The sequence below is a fragment of the Dreissena polymorpha genome, chromosome 4 (assembly GCF_020536995.1).
Source record: "Dreissena polymorpha isolate Duluth1 chromosome 4, UMN_Dpol_1.0, whole genome shotgun sequence".
NCBI classification, from domain to species: Eukaryota; Metazoa; Mollusca; class Bivalvia; order Myida; family Dreissenidae; genus Dreissena; species Dreissena polymorpha.
In genome coordinates, this window is record NC_068358.1 from 107,586,764 (window position 1) to 107,598,960 (window position 12,197).

General features: G+C 33.3%; 1 protein-coding gene across 4 annotated transcripts in view; it reads right to left on the minus strand.

Annotated features, from left to right (window-relative positions):
* LOC127879948 (FMRFamide receptor-like) overlaps positions 1-12,197 on the minus strand; it is an 88,367-nt gene that overhangs the window by 21,237 nt on the left and 54,933 nt on the right. The window lies entirely within an intron of this gene.

A 12,197-nucleotide genomic window follows, 5' to 3' on the forward strand; every position in this document is an offset into this window, starting at 1 on the left:
ATGATATACTCAAATGTACCTTAAAGGGGCCTTTTCATAGATTTTGGCATTTTTTAACTTATTCATTAAATGCTTTATATTGATAAATGTAAACATTGGATCGTAAAAGCTCCAGTAAAAAATCAAGAATAAAATTAAAAAAAGGAAAAGAACATTGCCCGGAGCAGGTTTCGAAGCAGTGACCTCTGGAGTCCTGCCAGAGTCCTGAAGTAAAAACGCTTTAGCCTACTGAGCTATTCCGCCGAGTACACATTCTTGACGTATTTTATACCCTATATAAGCAATCTTCGTAGTTTCACAAAATTTAACGACAAAAACAGAACTCTCCAAATTATTCAATCGTTTCGCGTTGCAACGCTTTATTATTTTTAGGTTTTAAAATCGTCAAAAGATGCATATAATGGCTATATTAGACCATGGTAAATGTTCAGTATTACTGTTTCCTCACAAATATCATAACTAAAACGAAAATGTGCGAATCTGAAACAACTTTTTTCAATTTTGTCAATTTACCAAAGCGTGAAAAGATCCCTTTAATGTATGCTTATTAAATATAATTAATCGTGGTTGGAAAGTTTAATTTTACCAAAGTATTTCCCAATTTCGAAAACTGTATCCCGCTGTTGTTATTATTTGACAACAGGTATCTTGTAATAATACAACATAAACCAAATACTTTTTTGCAACTTTCTTTACAAGTATACATTTCTCACTTACAGTAAAGTTATTGGCCGATGTGTTAATTTATCTAACCTCGTACTGACCTCGCATGATGTGATACTGTTTAGTAAACTTATATTGGGAACGAGCTGTACATCAATATTATTTTACTGCCCGGGCATCACACAGTTCGAGGTCAGTAAATAGCCATGTTACTAATAATACCAGACGGTTTACAAAACACATTCGTTCGTCGACAAAGAGCTGAAGCGGTACTACTGAATGCATATTATAACAATATATCATTAAGTACAAATATTTACGCAGTTAGTAAGTTGCTTTAAATAAACTTGAAACAACCGTAATTATCGGTTGCATTGATCTCATTAAGTTCTTAACGCTTTTATGACAAGCAAACTTATGAATTTCATGTTTAGTCCATTACCTTCGCTAAGGTCAGAAGGTAATGCCACACAATGATTTTCAGTAAAGATCGTTCATATGTTATTGTATCTGAGGGCTTGTTTAGTTAATTGTCTCTGATGTTGATACTTGTATACATATTTCTGCAATTACTATGCCATGTCATTCTTTCTACATGATCGATATGCTCTTATAAAACCATCTGATTAAATACGCATTTAAGCTAGTTCCAACAGGTTAAGATAACAATTGTGTATTGTATAAATATGACGATATTTAGAACTATCTTGTCGTTCATACCATGGTATTTTATTACATGTCTGAACGTTCTCGAAATGAATAATGAAACGGTTGATTTTCGTCATAATAAGCTAATTAAACAACCTGTCCAAGGGGGGGGGGGGTATTTCCTTCTTTATAAAATTATAAAAATAGCATATTCAACCACCATATTGACACATTGAAATGGTGTATACAAAGACAGAAAAGGAAAATGGACTACAGTATATAATTTCATAAAAAAAGGATCATAAACAGTGTCTGTGTTAATGTTTTTAGTACAGATTTACTTAATTTCTGCTATTTACATACAAGTATGTACCTCCAGCCTTTATACGCGAAAATAGTGTTTTATGAAATTAAAGAATGTTATTTTGAAATTTATTTTTAAAGTGTTGAATACAATTTTCTTCCCCATTAATTGACTCAAGTAAAGGTGTATTTGTGTGGGGAAACTAAAACATTAAATGTGCACAAGTTTATAATAAATATATATAACTACTGCGAATATAGAAATTGTATTGAAAGGCAAAGTTCAGTTAGTTGTCATGCTGTTTTTTGTTTATTGTGCTTTAATCTTTTTTAAAATATCTATTGTTCTTGTTTCAGATAAATCTGGGGACCGATTGGTCGTTTTTTCTGCGTTTTTTCCCTGGACATACTAAATACCGAATTTAATATTATTGTTCAACGAGTAATGTTTATTTTTATTTAAAAAAAAAAATATATATATAATGGTTAGACAAGGCCGTGGGTATTATGTTAGTAAGACAGTCGGTATCCAGAAAGATAAGTTGGAGGCATTTAATTTAAGCAATTTAAAACGCCGAAACGAGAAGTTCACAATGCAAGTGACAGCGACAAAATTTAGAACATAGTTATAGAATGTTGATTTATACCATTCTTATGATCATCAGATTAACAAGCAGAGTTATACACATACAAGCATTGTTAAGAGGAATCCCACATATCAAATGCCGGTCTATTACAGGGGTACTTAATATAAACGGATGATTTCAATCGTCAGCATGCGTTAACGAGATATCACAACGGTTATCTATGAGTATGCACATGCTCTATTGACAAAAACACTCAGTTAGGAGTGTTGAATGTATAGGTTTGTCCGGTTAGCGCAGTGAAACACGTGGTTCTTAACTAGGCGAACTGGGTTCAATCTATGTTCACGGCGCATGGGAGTTTGGTTGGTGGCCACCATAAAGGACAAGTTAATGTGCAAACACATGGCGCACATTGGTACACGCTTTGCGTTACTTGCGTAAAACGTGTTAACAAGTTATTTTTTTATTCAATAAAAAACATCGACGAATGCCAACGCTAGTTTCTGACAGATACATGTAAAAACAATATGTTTTATACATGTTCGTAAATAAACTTGTCAAATGCCATCGTTAAGTCGTTATGTTTTACTAATACAATCAATACTTGGGAATTTCGGTACCTGCACAAGCGTCTTTGAGCGTGTTAAACTTACCGAAATATCCGTACTGTTTTTTCAAAACTTACGTTGTATTACATTAGCATAATAAATGATACAAACCCCTTTTACAAGTGGTATAAGAGATGCAAAAAAGGTCATCAAAATCATCTGGAATTTAGCGTACTCTATAAGGATGTATTGCACATTGGTCTAAGCTTTTTCTTATCGCATTGTCACAAAAGTAATGTGGTCAAATCAACCGTCTTCCAGGCGGGATGTTAAATAATTACCCTCATTATCCTATCATGGGTATGAGGTCAACGTGAAAAATGAATAGAGACGCTAATGAAATATAATTAAATGAATCCCTAGATATGACAATACCTAATACCTATCTTTTTATCATATCTATTACCGCCAATACCTCGTGGGTCGGCGTTCGGTATGTGATCAATTAACATCTGATAAGTCAGATACTATGTATCGGTAACGAGTATTGCCAGCACAGTACTCGGTTTTCAAAGACGTTACATATATAGCGACTGCACTCTCGCACCCTACATTTTTGGAGATGTATATGTATGGAAAAACAATTGTGTTGCATTTTAAGAATTATTCTGTTAAAGTTGTTAGGTTAATTAACAAACAATTTATTATTTACGTTCCTGTGGTTATACTTCGATCCTTGTATAAAGTGTGTTATCTGTACAAAGCAAGTACATTAAAACTTTATGGGTAACCGAATACATAAAATAAAACATGTTATTCTATTTGATGTGCTTTCTATTATAAGCATATGAACTGCTGATATTAAATACGATAATGTATCACGTGTCTACGTTATGTTCACGAAATAAAAACGCTTTATTGCTTACTTTTCATATACTTGAAGAACAACTTTCAAACGCATAACAAACAGTATACGTATATCTGTGCTCTTTTGAAGACAACAATATATAGAATTGTATATATTATGTAACACTTAAATATATATTGTGTAACACTTAATTATATATGATACGATTTGGCGCAATAAGTTGTTTGAGACTAGAAACGAATTATCGGTTTCATTGATCGTACTGCGTTTATAACGCTTTTATGACTAGCAAACTTTTAATATTCTCAGGTTTTGCCGCGTGACCTTTAAAGTTCGGGTTGTAAAGTAATGTCCACATGGTCGACACCAATACTTTTGAGCAAACTTCGTTAATGTGCCCAAATACCCGAGGGCTTGCAGTTGTTTTGTTAATTGCCTTTGAATATTTTTGTACAGATAATAAGTTTTCCATTTAAAATTTGGTCGACATGGCCCATATTATATATTAAAATCTTGTGATCATATATGCATTTAAATAAAATTTGAGGAGACGTTACAATATATAACTGTATACAAATAGAAGGCATTACCAAATGTAATATTGCATTTTTCTCAATGTTCTGCTCCCTTTAAAATTGGTAATTGCTCCCAAACCGTGAACGAATTGAAACGATCATGCTTCTGAACAATAGAAAATAATACACGACGAACACATCATATAAGATGAGAGGATTTTGAAAACTACATTTTTTTGCATTAGTTTAACTGATAAGTTATGATTTAAATTTTATATCTACAGAGAAAATCACTTAAATGATTCAGGTCGGTTTCTACTTTCAAATGGCAAATGGTGTATCAAATGATAAAAGTGCGTCTAATTGGTATGATATTTATCAACAAAATGCAACCAAAATAAAACAAATCTCAGTTTTGACATAAGACATTTATAAGGCAATTAATGAATGAATAATTTCCCTTTTAATCGATATCGTTCAAACAAATTTGCAGCTACTTCGATGAATGTTAGTGATATTTTAATCAAACAGGTATGCGTGTATTACAATAAACATCTATTAAACAATTGTGGAAAACTATGAAATACCTAAAAAGAAACTAGCATTTACACATTATTTGCAGTAGAAATCAAAGCACACACAATCCAGAAAACAAACTGAAATTCTTTATTATTACCAATAAGTCATACCTATTTGTTATCGGTTACGTATATGGGTGGACGCATGTGCTAATGTGGTAATAGCGTGCAACGTTTAAATCAACTATTTAACCCGTCAATTTAATCATTCATAAAAAAGTGAAATCAATTTTAAGGGTTTTTCTTCTTAACAATATTGAACAATTTTTGTCGTTCATAATATGGCATTTGAATGAATGTAAGTGCGGTCTACCCGTTGAAACATAAACGATGTTTCACCAAATATGCTGTAAGGGTAGTACAAATAATTAAACCGCTGAACACGCAAACTTACAACTAACTCATTTGTTATAAACAACTTCCCGATAATGATTGATTTTCATGTCTATACACTTAAACCTATTATACAACTCAAACTGTAGAAGCAGTAGTAGTAGGGGTAGTAGTAGTAGTAGTAGCAATGCAGTAGAAGAAATAGAAGTTGTTATGGTAGTAGTAGTAGTAGCAGTAGTAGTTTAAGTAGTAGTAGTAGTAGAAGTAGTAATGGTATTAGTAGTAGTAGCAGTAGTAGTAGTAGTAGTAGTTGTTGTTGTTGTTGTTGTAGTAGTAGTAGAAGTAGTAGTAGTAGAAGTAGTTGTAGTAGTAGTAGTAGTAGTAGTAGTAGTAGTAGTAGTAGTAGTAGTAGTAGTAGTAGTAGTAGTAGTAGTAGTAGTAGTAGTAGTAGTAAAAGCAGTAGTAGTAGTAGTAGTTTTAGAAGTAGTAGTAGTAGTAGCAGCAGCAGCAGTAGACGTAGTAGTAGTAGTAGTAGTATTGGTAGTAGTAGTAGTAGTAGTAGAAGTAGTAGCAGTAGTTGTAGTAGTAGTTGTTGTTGTTGTTGTAGTAGTAGTAGTAGTAGTAGTAGTAGTAGTAGTAGTAGTAGTAGAGTAGTAGTAGTAGTAGTAGTAGTAGTAGTAGTAGCAGTGGTAGTAGTAGTAGTAGTAGTAGTAGTAGTAGTAGTAGTAGTAGTAGTAGTAGAAGTAGTAGTAGTAGTAGTAGTAGTAGTAGTTCCAAGGGTGATGAACTAATCAACAAATTCTACACACATATGAGAGAAGCTGGGATACGCTTTTGAATATTTATTTGCAATGAAATACAATCGCAATGTTGACCGCCTTGTTGGATATGAGGTTGAGAACAACACTTGCTGTAGTAAAATTGAATTAATCATTAAAGATGAACAAGGTTAATTTCTGCAATAAATTTCTGCTAGGAGTACTTGGATATAGCTCAAGCTCGTTTTGAATAGACGATATTAATTTATAAATAGATAAAACACATTGATCGGTACGGTTAGGTACTGTTTGTTTGTGTGAAATACTTCGAGTAATTTGGAGGACAAATACGATTGAGATTAAGATCGGAAATTGTTTATTTTACGCGTTTGTTCTTCATTGCATGTACTTTTTAATTAAATTACACATTCGTGTCTTGTTCTGAAAAAACTGGGCTTAATTCATGTGCGTAAAGTGTCGTCCCAGATTAGCCTGTGCAGTCCGCACAGGCTAATCAGGGACGACACTTTCCGCTTTAATGGTATTTTTAGTTTCAAGGAAGTCCCTTCTTACCGAAAATCAAGTTTAGGCGGAAAGTGTCGTCCCTGATTAGCCTGTGCGGACTACACAGGCTAATCTGGGACGACACTTTACGCACATGAATTAAGCCCAGTTTTCTCAGAACAAGACACATTTAATCAAATAATATTTAAATATATAACATGTCCAATATCAGATACAAGTTTCGGGTGAAGGATCATATGTTAAAAGCTATACAAATGACGCTAAAGTTTAAAAAACAAACATCAAAAATCAGTTTACCGAAAAGATGTTCGGTACAATAACTGTAATCCTCTTGAAAGCGTTTATTTTAAAATAATATTACATGACATTCTTGCTGATCACACAAAACTGCTCTTTCGTATACTGGTTGAGTGCATGCCCAAACACCATGTTTTACACTTTCGTGACCGAGCTACTTTTATTTAATCTACCGCACGTACATTTCTGCCATGGGCACACGTTATGTTGCTTTAAATACACAATAGCGCGCCTCTGTCCCCATAACAATAAAATATTCATCCACACCGGAAACATTAACTGCAGGTTATAATGGATATAATATTGAATACCATACTGACTATTTTATTTGCACACGTTTTCATAACAATAATGTGTATAGAACGAACCATAAGCTTATACGCGTGTAATTTGCCAGACGTCTGTATGAAAACAGCAGCCAAACATGTTGAAATCATCTTAAAAATACAGCGAGAGAGGAAAAGTTAACTTAATTTCCTAAAAAACACATCTCCGCTGTATCGTTGTCCATTTATTGTTGACGTATTTACCATAACAATTTATTATCGTCGCTATGCCATCATGGGAACGAAGAACAGAGAAAAGAAACGCTAATAAAACTGTATTAATTGCATCCATAAATATACCAATGTATGATGCCGGTATCTTGCCATCATATCGCTGACCGCCAATTACTTACGATTTAAACCTGGCGTTTCGGAATCTCGTATGACTCATATTTAAGTGTCACAAGCATTGTAAAATATTGGCATAACTTCGGAAGTTTTCGTCCGGGGACCAATGCCTAAGGACGTGTGAAATCGCACCACAAGGCTATGTTGTAAGCTTTCTTCTACATACCTTCAGGTGAATTATTTAAAAAGGAAAGATGTGGCCACTGCATACGTATTTCTTTTTCATGAAATTGTGCCTTATTCTATACTGTGCCTAAATTGCATTACAGCTTGTCTCCATTAACAACGGCATACTATAAAAAACGAATATCCGTATCATAGCCTCGCTCGGAAAAGACGGGTTAAATGCATGTTAGTAAAGTGTCGTCTTAGATTAACATGTGCAGTCCGCACAGACTAATACAGTAAGACACTTTCCGCTTTATGTTTTTTTGTGTTTAAAATACGTCCTTTATTAGCGAAACTTCTGTCTATGTGGAAAGTTTCGTCCCTGATAAGTATTATCGGATTGCACAGGCTTATCTTGGATATCTCTTTACGCATATGAATTTAACCCCGTTTTCCCAGGCTCAAATTGATTTATCTGTTACAACTGTATGCGCATATAACGCTTTTATAACTGGCAAAACTATAAGCAAAAGTAAGATACGATGCTGCAAATATACCAGAGGGCTTGCAATTTTTAAGTTAACTCTTAAACGAAATTAAATCGTGAACGGATGATTAAGATATTACTTAGCCATGGTTATCTTTGGTCAACATGATCGATTAAATGTATTAGGCTATTTAAATACATGCGCATTCAAATTAGACTTTAATTTGAGTGTATGGCTCGTAACAATTTTAATTGTATACAAATGGGCGACTTACAAGAATAAATAATCAAGTTCCACAATTGTGCGTTCCACTTTATAAAAGTATTACTTATGGGCGTTGCATAACAAGTCATGTTATATATCTGAAATATTAACTTTATTATGCTATATTTTTAATTCCTTTTCTATAAAGAAGGAATGTAGTTGACACGTGTTCGTAGTTTCATTTCATCGTTCCTAAAAAGGTGGAACACTGTTGCTCTGGTATCTTTTCTACCATTGAATAATTAAATGGTAATTAAATTGAATGCGTTTAATTCCCTTTTATTATTGTTTAATTTGAGATGCAATGCTATGAGGTTAAATTTTATTTACACTTAAATGTATCATGAATATTGCTGGGCCAAGTGTGAGGTTGAGCGCTCTAAAGCCGGTTTAAACCCCCAATGCTTTGCATTGACCGTTCGAAGGCGGTGACCCCAGCTTTATTCTGTTATGTGTTATGTATGTTGTTTGTATTTTGCTGTTTTGTACTGTGTTGGCAATTGGTCACTTTCCCTAAATAAAAGACCAACTAATTGTATATAATGATAATTATTAATGATGTTTTAATAAGTGTATGTGGAGGTTGCATGTACAATTATTTAATCGTGGCGTGTTCTGAGACTTTTGGTACTAATTCGGCAAACGTCATAATGAGGAAAACTCAGTTGAAATGACGTCGCTAAACTTGCGCTTAATTTTGTTAAGATTGCCTTATGTTTTCTGTGATTTAACTGTTAAGCGTATTTAAGTAATATAAAAGTCGGCACAGACTGGCCATGGAAGGAATTGTCTACCAAAAAATAGTTGATTTTAACCTTTTAATTTAAATGAGCTGACCTGTTACTATAAATATAGCAAATACAAGTCATGTTTATGGTAAAGCTTGTTAGTGATGTGCCTTCTAATCTTAAGGTCTTAGTCTTAAGCGAATAATTTTCTTCACTTTTCAGATTAGAATGAAGAAAATCATCACAATAGAGCTTTATCAATAGACATATAAATATCCAACTGATAAGGAACGATATATTAGTTCTAGTACTACGAATGGACTGAGGATAGTAAGGTTTTTGTTGTTTGGTACTTGTCTGTATGATTTAAAATATATTTGAATATTATAATACATATACGATGGAGTAAATGTCTTGGTAGTTTTGTTGACAAATTTCCATTAAAACTGTTGTCCAGGCCTACGCACAGTATATGCAATGACATAGTTACGTGACCGAAGCTGTTTGTAAACATGTACATGCAGCATTATATCGTGTAACGTAGTATTCTTACAAATTAAACACGACCAAGATTAGAAAAATGATTAAATCATGGTATTTTTAACAACTATAACGAACGTTTGAGCAGAAAAAGTGGTGTTTACTATTCAGCGATAAGAGCAATCATTGATTCACGCTCTTTTAAAATATGCTAGTCAGCTTTCGTTTGTACCTACCGCGCGTGCTCAAATATCGGAAAACCCCAGATTGGAGAGTTCCGAATAACAACTATTCAATTCTGATGCCTATGCTTCAGTTTTCTATAAGAGATCAAAGTGACCTTGAACTTTGACCTAGTGACCTAAAAGACGATGTAGTGAATATATAAAGCTCATAAGGGTGCATCAACATAAATTATGACGTTTGAAGGTTGTATGTTCATTTGTTCAAAAGTAATTACATGAAAATAAATCAGGACGGACAGACGGACAAAAATTCGGGACAGACGTGACGTACTGGGACATGGACGGACGGGAAAAACTGATTCCTATATAGCCCCCAAACATAGTTGGCAAATACATGTAGGCCAATACCTTTGTAATCAATGTTAATACACAGTTGTTTGAAATTGGACTTTGAAATTTTTTAATTTTTCCAATTTGCTTACCCTATTCAAGTTTACGCTAAAATTCACTAAGCTGCTAGATTGGTTTCACGCTGATCACAAGGTATCGGGTTTTCTGGGGTGTATCTTTAATGTTTGAAACAAATTTGAAAACAAAAACATTATTGTATCAACAAAGACTAGTTGATTTGTCTACGAAACAGTTGGATATCGAAAAAAACAGCATTCATAAAATAAGCTATATATTTTTGCCAATTAGTCATGCGTATTTGTTGATGGTAACGAATTTTGACTGACTTGTATGCTAATGCGGGAATTCGCGTGTAACTGTGAAATAATCACTAAAATGCGTAATAAATAAACAACAAAGTTATTCATGAAAATCGTTTCTTTTCATTAAAAAGTGGTCTCATTTTATCACATTTTCAGGTCGTTTGTTACATGGTATTTCAATTATTATCACCTTTTTAACCTATTACGTGTATATGCGTTATATTAAAAAAAGTGTACGGAGAGGTAAAATAAATAGATCCGGTAGTCATAACCGTTTCGTTGCGCTACTTTTTTACAGTTCATGTTGCAATAGGAAATGTTGTTTTTTAAATAATATGGAAAACATAAGCACTCAGATAAAGATAACTGGCTTCTATAAGACAAAATAAAATCACTAAACCTTAAGTATATATCATAAACGTAGTAATTTATCAAGTGTGTCTATTTATTAACGTTGTCAGAACTTGTATTTAAGTTGTAAATCTTAATGCTATCTTTAGGGAAGGTTATACATACTGTAATTATAGAAAGGTTGAATTAACATCAGGTTTCCGGTTAACGAAAAAACACATTTGCACGTATTAAAACCGAAAGACAAAACAAATTGTCAAATAAGATGAAGGGTAATGCTATTATAACCTTGTTTTAATACCTTATTATGAAGCCTAGTTGGCATATAGGTGAATATAGGTATGCGTTTATTTCTATCAAATACGCCATGTTAGGTACACGAGGACAACATAAATTCACAATGAAATTTAAACAAAAACGAAGGCAAAGCAAAATGCAAAAACAAAATACACAAGCACGCCCAAACGCATACACCCACACCCCCACTTCCACGCACGATTACGCCCACTCCCATACACACATGCTCGCATGCATGAATTCACATGAATCGAAGGGAAGTATAAACAGGATGATATATAAATACGTTTTAGTACATGTAGCAAATGTAGAGGAGATTATCTCGTTGATATTGGTGATGAAAAGTTATCATTAGTTTTGTTTGATGTATTTATAATGTTGCAGCATTTGTTTTCTTAGTGTAGTAGTAGTGGCAGTTAACAGCAGTAGTAAGAAGTTGTACACTCGTGGTAGTAATCGAAGTTTAAGTTAATATAGACGTCGTCGTTGAACAATTAATTTCGATTCTGTTGTAGAGGCCACAGTAGTAATATAAGTCGTAATAAATTTGATAATTAGTTTTGTGAATACTTTTAATGTAAATAGTTCCTGCAATATTGTTTTGAAATATTACAGATGTCTTACAAGATAGTATTGTATACATACACTTCAGAAAGTTAAGCTGGTACAAAGGTAAACCTCAGCGCAATCGATTGAGGTTAATGAAACTAATCAATCTGCTCGTCACGCGAATGCATTAATCCGGCAAACGCCTATAATTATTCATAGGTGATGGATTTATTCGGTTTGGCCCGCCTTATTGGCAGCTCCGATGTGAACAACACGTCCTACCGTAACATTTAATTTAACATAAAAGGTGAACTGGGTTAATGATAGCATTAGAGCGTGCAATTAATTACTTCAAGGCGTACATACATCAAGAACTTCACGCGTACTTGTCTCTGTATAGAGGCTCGCATTTTATAAATATGCCCAAATACATTTAAAAGAATGTTCATAAGTGCTTAAGATGTAGACAGGCAAGACTATTATATTGACAATTTTCCTCAAAATATGAATCATTAATATGATCTGTCAAAAGGTCTTTTTTGTTCTGTTAAAGTTTCTCGTGATTTCTTTTCGATATATTATATGTCTGATGGTAAACTTATATAAAATATAAATTGATGTCAAAACCGCGGGGAAAAATGAATAGGGCTTAGCCAAATGTTGCCTTTAAATATTAAGCTATTCTGGCCTTTCAAAAAGTATTTAGGTTTTTCCTTTCAAACACGTAATACAAATCA